This window comes from Callospermophilus lateralis, chromosome 1 (genome assembly GCF_048772815.1).
Source record: "Callospermophilus lateralis isolate mCalLat2 chromosome 1, mCalLat2.hap1, whole genome shotgun sequence".
NCBI lineage: Eukaryota > Metazoa > Chordata > Mammalia > Rodentia > Sciuridae > Callospermophilus > Callospermophilus lateralis.
In genome coordinates, this window is record NC_135305.1 from 86207957 (window position 1) to 86215804 (window position 7848).

A 7848-nucleotide genomic window follows, 5' to 3' on the forward strand; every position below is an offset into this window, starting at 1 on the left:
TTTGACCTGTTTCATTCCACTGTTTAGGAACACCAATCTTAATGCCCTAAATGGAAGCAAATTGTTCTAATATAGACTCAGGCCCATTATTTTAAGAATTACAAATGTATAGTCTTCTTATGGAACGTCTTCAAATGCTAATTTAATAAGAAATGTTTATTCAACACTTAGACCAGGAATTGCACTATTGCTACATGGATTTTAAGAAGCATACCATAGCTCTTCCTCTCAAGAAGTCAGAGATAAGCCAGGAAAGTAATTTAAGTATAGAGGTAATATAGTCATCCCTCAGTATCCATGGGCAATTAGTTCCAGAACACACCACAGATGTCAAAATCTATAGAGTCTCAAATCCCTTATTTAAAATGGCATAGTATTCCTTCTTGGTCTTTTGGCTAAGATCAAGTATATTATCTGTTTTTATCAGTTTACTATCTGATACAACCTCTACCCGAGGACAATAGATTAAATAGATTTTTGGAGCAAGGAGATGTAATAGGAGCTTTCTCTATCTGTTCCATGCATCCACCTGGTATTTCAGTACCTCCAGGAATGGTGCACCTCACCCCACTCTTGTGGATTTTTTTTTTTTTTTTTAGAGAAAGAGAGAAAATTTTTTTAATCTTTATTTTTTAGTTTTCGGTAGACACAACATCTCTATTTCATTTTTATTTGGTGCTGAGGATCGAACCCAGAGCCCCGCGCATGCCAACCGAGTGCGCTACCTCTTAAGCCACATCCCCAGCCCCCCACTCTTGTGTTTTTTAAAAGCAGGTTATTAGCTTCCTTCTTGTCTTCTTGTCTCTTTTTTCTGTCGTTTTCCTTTTCTTGTGGTCCTTTTTCCACTTCAAGCTTACAGGGTTTAAGAATGGTTTGTTAATAGGTGAGGATTAAAAAAATAAAAAGGCATAGAGTTTGCTATACACATCCTCCCTATGCTTTATTTTATATATATATATATATATATATATATATATATATATATATATAATTTATTTTACTTGGTGCTGAGGATCTAACTCAGTTCCTCACATGTGCTAGGCAAGTGCGCTACCACTGAGCCACAACCCCAGCCCCTCCCCTATACTTTAAATTATATCTAGACTATAATATTTAATATAACATAAATGCTATGTAAATAGTTGTCTTACTCCATTGTTGAAGGAATAATGGCAAGAAAAGATCTGTATATGCTCAGTACTAAGTTCTAAAAAAAACAATTACCATTTTCATTTGGTTGAAACCAAAGATGCAGAACCCAAGGATGCAGAGAACCAACTGTGTATGCATATATTTATTATATATTGCTATCAGAGTAACACAGGCTTATGCATAGGTAATACATTAATCTAGCATATTGGGAAATGTAAACATGTTTAAAAGAAGGTTGTAAATATGGGTTACCTAAACCCAGATCACTTAAAAAAAATTTTAACGATAATTTTACCTTTTCTTCTAGAGAGTATTATTGATCATCTAAAGAACCCTATGCATTGATTTTGAGGAGCTTGAAATACATTTGTGTAATTGAGAAATGCCTTTAGCACATTGCATGCAGAGGTGTTTTTCCACTTAATGCTTCTTTTAGCATATAATAGTTGGGAAGAAAAAAAGATCTGTCATTGAGCAAATCTCCTGGGGATGAACTAGACAATGCTATGTGAAGGTGACACTTACGTATGGGTAAGAAAGCCTCCTAATTGCCTGTGAGTAATCTTATGAGAATCAAAAGAAGGAGCTGACAGTAAAGCCATGAAAAAATGAGAAAGAAAAGCACTAGTCAAGATTAGTCAGCCACCTGTCTTCATCCTTTGACAACCATGTTTAGGAGGTTCTTTTTTCCTGATTTTGGTTACCATAGTAACAGACCTTTAAAATGCCCTCAAATCAATTTACAGAATTACTGCCCATATTGAGTACAGCAACACAAAGAGATTGTTAAGTTGTTAAAATATATTTTTAAATTATTATGTAATTTAATGATCCATCAAGCTTTTGGATATATAATTTAGACAATTATGAATTGCATTTTTGCAAAAGGAATTTTAAAATCCTATCCATTATTATTAGATGATGGGTTTAGAAGTTCAATTATTAAAATATGTCATTTCAATGAATGACTCCTAATTAATTTTAAATAAGATAGAAATCACAAATGTTCTGAGCCTAGTTTTAAAAACACGTTTATTATTATGCTTTATACTCATAGGTGCACTTTTAGGAGTCATTCATGGCTTTAGCTAATTGCACAGATAATTTAAAAGGAATTGCTGTGACTTGGTCTTGTGATCCTCAAAGAGCATATATGATTTCTTTCTTAGCATTGCTAAGTATTGAACCCAGAGCAACATTCATGCTAGGCAAGTACTACATCCCCTATCCTGATTTAAAACAAAACAAAACAAAAAAACAGTGTTTACACATGTAGAAAAAAAATCTGCCTCATGCTATGTACAGTTGTAAAATAAGGCTTGTTTTTAAAAATTTAAAAATTCTAGTGACATCTGAGACTGTTGATTTTTATTTTTATTTTTAATGATTTTAATTTAAACTTTTTTTTTTTTTTTTTGGTATTGGAGATTGAACCCAGGGCACTTTACCACTGAGTTGCATCCCCAATCCTTCTTATTTTTTATTTTGAGACAGCATCTGGCTAAGTTGCCAAGGCTGGCCTTGACCTTGCAATCTGCCTCAGCCTCCAAGTTGCTAGGGAATTACAGATATGTGCCAGTTATGGTGTTTGGCTGCCATTTTTAGCAAATGAAAGTTTATCAAGAATTGTACAAATTGAACCTCTTTAACAGGAAATTTTAATATCACTTCTCACTTAATATAATATGGCAGTTACCATTAGTTATTTTCAAGTACTTTGAAGAACTAAACAAAGTCTGTCTAAATTGGTGCAGGAATTTAGGGTTCAGTTAAAGGAAAACTTCTCTCATGCTTTGAGTGATTGATTAAACAACGCTTAATCAATATTCAGAGAATTATGAAATTTCTCTAACTCTAGAAAAAGAATATTTTGTTTCGAGTACTCTTTTATTTCCCATAAACCACCAAACAACTGGTATTATTTTATTTGAATTACCTGACTCCGAGAATTGTGAGTAATGTAGATATACAGAAATATTTTAGTTTTGAAGTTCCTTATTTTTCCTTACTTTCATTTTCATTGATTTTTCTACCAATTAATCCAAAACCTAGCCTTGGGTTGTTACTATTCATATTATATCCCTTGTACTGATTTGTACAAAGGATTTGACTTTTGAAATATGTAGAGTGATTCATTCCTTAAAGCTGAAATCCATAGTTCCCTTTTGAATTTCAAATAGTTCCACCATATTAAAATAAAAACTTGGGGGCTGGGGTTGTGGCTCAGCGGTAGAGCGCTTGCCTTGCACATGCAAGATCTTGGGTTCGATCCCCAGCACCACATAAAAATATATGAATAAAATAAAGGTATTATGTCCAGCTACAACTAAAAATAAATATTTTTTTAAAAATAAAATAAAAATTACAAGTGGAATTTATTTTATTGTTAAATTAATTTTTTGAATAATCTATTTATTTTTGCCCTGAAACCAAGAAAGTGTTCAGCTTTAAGCATTATTAGAATATATAATTTCCCCAAAAGGGCAAATCCATTGAAGAAAGTGGTTTCTTAACATGGAGGGATTCTGTGAAATTGGGAATAGCTGCTAATGCAGATGGGGATTTCATTTTGAGGTGATGAAAGTATGTTATAATTAACTGTTCTGATACCTTAAAATGTATCGATCCATAAGCATCTTTGTACTACATATTAACTTTACAAAAATAAAATAAATCCACTCCCCCAAAAACAAATATTAGAAAACTATTGAACATGCCCAGTTCAGAGAAAATTGGTGGGTGGCAGAGTTAATAGTCTTGAAGATGTTAGTGCTATAGTAATAAAGTATTAGCAAAAAAGATCCAAGGAGCAGAGTTGATTTGCAGCTCAGTCTTAATATAAGAATCAATTAACTTGAGTAGGCTGCTTAATTTTATTTAAAGATTATATCACAGAACAGAAAACCTTGGCTACTACTGGATGTGGCAAGGGGGAAAAAAAAAAGGGTACATGACATCCCGTGAGAGACTACATACCTTACAAAATGTAACGAAGAAAAAACTTAAGTAAATATTCTGAAGGAATCATTGAGATGAAGTCAGCAGGAGAGAAAATTACTCTCTGGAGAAAATAGCAATTTAAATTTTGTGAATATTATTGCAAGATCTTTTTAAAGTTCTTCTCTGTTTTCCTGTAAGTAAAATGGTGCCTCTTATTTAAAGGCAAATCTCCCTGTGTTTGTACTACTGTTTCTCTTGGTTACTCTACATAAATTTGGTTACTGATTTAATTAAATTTAGCTACTAAAGAACCACTTTAAAATCAGAAATGTCTTAAACAGAATGTCTTCTGAAGAAAAATGGCTAGCAACAATTCTAAGAGATAACAATCATAATGGGAAAGAACCACCAGTATGTGGTTAGACATTATAATGACCTAATCTCCTAACCAAAGATAAAATATAGGTTGAGTTAAATAACATAACATGCACTCTGGCAGAGTAAGTACAATAAATAAATGAGAAAATGCTGTCTAAGAAATTGGAACTAAGCCCCAAAGGGTCTCTTGACTCTTACTTCATTCTTTATAATAATGAAAACTATCCCTCAATACCTCAACTTATGTTGTGCATGCATCTATTTTTGCTGCAATTGTTTACTAGAGAAAAAAAATTATCTTTATACTACTGCAGGGTGGAATTTTCAATTAATGAAATGACTTGTTAATTCCCAGAAATCTCCAAGTGGGATATAATTTAGCTGCCACTAGAGACCAAGGGGACCTCATTCACTTTATTAAGGAGTTTTACAGAAAACCCTCAGCAAATATCTCATGTCACTTGTTTTTAGATTATATAAAACAAAATTGATGTTGGTCCAGTTTGCAGGCACTTAGATTGGCTTTATAGATGACAGGCTGACTCACACTCATGAGCAACATCTTTTTTATTCCGGAGGCTGATTAGCAGTTCATTGGCAAGGGAAAAAAAAGAGTACATGACATCCCGTGAGAGACTACATACCTTACAAAATGTAACCAAAAAAAGACACACACACACACACACACACACACACACACACACACACACAACTGGTCATCAAACGAATCCAGGTGCCAGAATCTTCCAACAGTTTTTACCCCTTCTTTTAGCAATAAACAATAATCTAAATATATCAAATGAGCCATTTAATTTCTTCAGTAAAACTCAAACTAAGGCAAGGGTATGGGTATTGTTGGTTTTACATGAAGAACTACCTGTTCTAAGAATTCTACTTATGAGTAAAACAGAAAGGTGAGCTAAGTACAGAATAACAGACTCCAAAGGGACACAGGAATTTTAACTGCATGTTAAAGACAAGTTTTCAGAGAGGGGGAATTATATACTAGAGAAAGTATGTCAATTACTATCTTTGCTACAAAACTACATATACCTAGTATATGCACAGTGTATACTATAGGTTGAATATGCTTTATCCAAAATGCTTGAGACTAGAAGTATTTCAGGTCCTTAGTTTTTCTGGGATTGCACAGTGTTTATGTAGATTTTATTAGTTAAGCAACCATAACCTAAAAATCCCAAATCCAAATGCTCTAAAATCCTAAACTCTTTGAGCATCATGTTTCTCTCTCTTTCTCACTACCCCACTCCCTTTTCAGAAGAACAGTTTATATTCTGTTAACTCTAACTGAACAGAGGGCAAGATTACAGATAATTTTGAAAAATATTGAAGAGTAATTTGGGGGAACATCCAGTGTTCTTTTCTCTCTCCTACTAGGGAAGATGTCCATAAAAACAAACTTACTGACCTTTTCACTGCATAATTATTTTTTTACTTTGGGTGGGACACAGTGGCACATTCCTATAATCCCAGAAACTCAAGAGGCTGAGGCAGGGGGATCATGAGTTCAAAGCCAGCCTCAGCAAAAGTGAGGTGCTAAGCAACTCAGTGAGACCCTGTCTCTAAATAAAATACAAAAAGGGTTGGGATTGTGGCTCAGTGGTCGAGTGCCCCTGAGTTCAATTCCCAGTACCTACCACCCCCAAATTTCTTACTCTGGGAAAACAGCATCTCCATACAATTTATGTTTTTGAAATGTATATTCATTTTTAGGTACAATTCATCGCACAATGCTTTTTGAATGAATGTTCATAGAAGAGAAAAATAAAGAAAACTGTATATTCAAGGGCAGGAAACCATTAAAGTTATCTCTCAAGTGGTTTTTGGATCATCTGCATCAGGATCAACTAGCAAGTGCGTTAGAGGCAAATTCATAGGCCAGATCCAAGAATTAATCAGAATCTCTGGGGAGAGGGTTCAGCAATCTGCATTTTTCACACACCCTATATGATCCTGGTATATCCTAAACTAAAAATCACTGTTACATTACTGCCACCTTAGGAAATAAGGTATACCGTTCCTTGAATTTGAGGACTGAGCTGTGAAACCCATGTTTGCTAATGTCTCTTGCCACAATCACCCTGATGTAAGGAACTGGAGATGGCAGAAGCAAAGATGAAAAAGACAAACTGATTTTATTTGCAGTGCTGGGGATCAAATGACACATGCTAGGCAAGCATTCTACCACTGAGCAACACCCCTAGAGCAGAGACAAAATACTTTCCCTTCAAACAAGACCCCAAATTCATATGTAAGAATATGTGGATTATCATGTACAACCACAAGAATGGGAACTTATACTCCATATATGTATAATATGTCAAAATACATTCCACTGTCATGTAACATAACTAAAAAGTATTTTTTTAAAAAAGAATGTAGGGATTTTTGTACTAAAAATCCTAAAAATAAGAATACTACAGATATTAATATCATACTAATGTTTTCAAATGGCATAAGAATTAATAATCATGTTTGACATTTTAAATTTTGATTCCAATTAAAGTGAACAAGAAACAAAAACAAAACAAAATTAAAAACTTGTGTTCAAGTGCTCTGCATCTCTGAGAAAAAAGTAGTTCTTTTAAAATTTTTTCCAGGTAATTATGACAAGGCTAATATGCTTTTTTAATAAAAAGGTGAGATAAATATTTTTTCCCCATAACAAGACAACAAATTCCTTTTCTTCTTGCAATTTCCAAGCACTAAGAAGTCACCCACACTCAATTCAGAGGGAGAGAATAGCATGCAGATATGTAAATGTAAACAGCTTTACAGATGTAAGTAATATCCTGCATCATGAATAAGAAGGAAAGTACAGATTCATTTACACATGAAAAGATCAACATGGCTGATTGCTTCATTTGAACCAGAAATCTTTTTTTTTTTTTTTTTTTTTTTTAGTTTTGTGGCTACCCAGCATTTCAATTAATCATATAAGACATTTTATAGCACTCATTTACTCACTAGGCATGAATCATCATAATGTCCACATATTATAAATACAATAAAATCTCAAACCAAAACAACAACCATCTTCTCCTCTCCCCAAAAAACTCTCCAATGCTAAAAATTCAGTCAAGTATCACCCTTAAAGCTCATGGTTTAATGCTAAATTCAAAACAACTTAAACCATGGCAGACAAATATATACCTAAGTAAAGTAGATAATCAGAACCACACTCTAAGTGTCATTGTACCCCTCTCCTCCTACTACCTATCCATCTTCCTCACTTATTTAGACATAAACCTCAGAATGACAACTAAGAGGGAATGGGGGTGTAGCCTTATGGTATAGAATGTGCTTAGCATGCACATGGCCCTGAGTTTAATCCCCAGGACCAAAAAAAAAAAAAAA

General features: G+C 33.7%; 1 non-coding gene across 1 annotated transcript; it reads left to right on the forward strand.

Annotated features, from left to right (window-relative positions):
- Positions 1-375: 375 nt before the first annotated feature.
- On the forward strand, positions 376-566 carry LOC143384619 (U2 spliceosomal RNA). Its single transcript, XR_013089407.1, has one exon. It is a non-coding gene; the product is annotated as a U2 spliceosomal RNA (small nuclear RNA).
- The last annotated feature ends 7282 nt before the right edge of the window (positions 567-7848 follow it).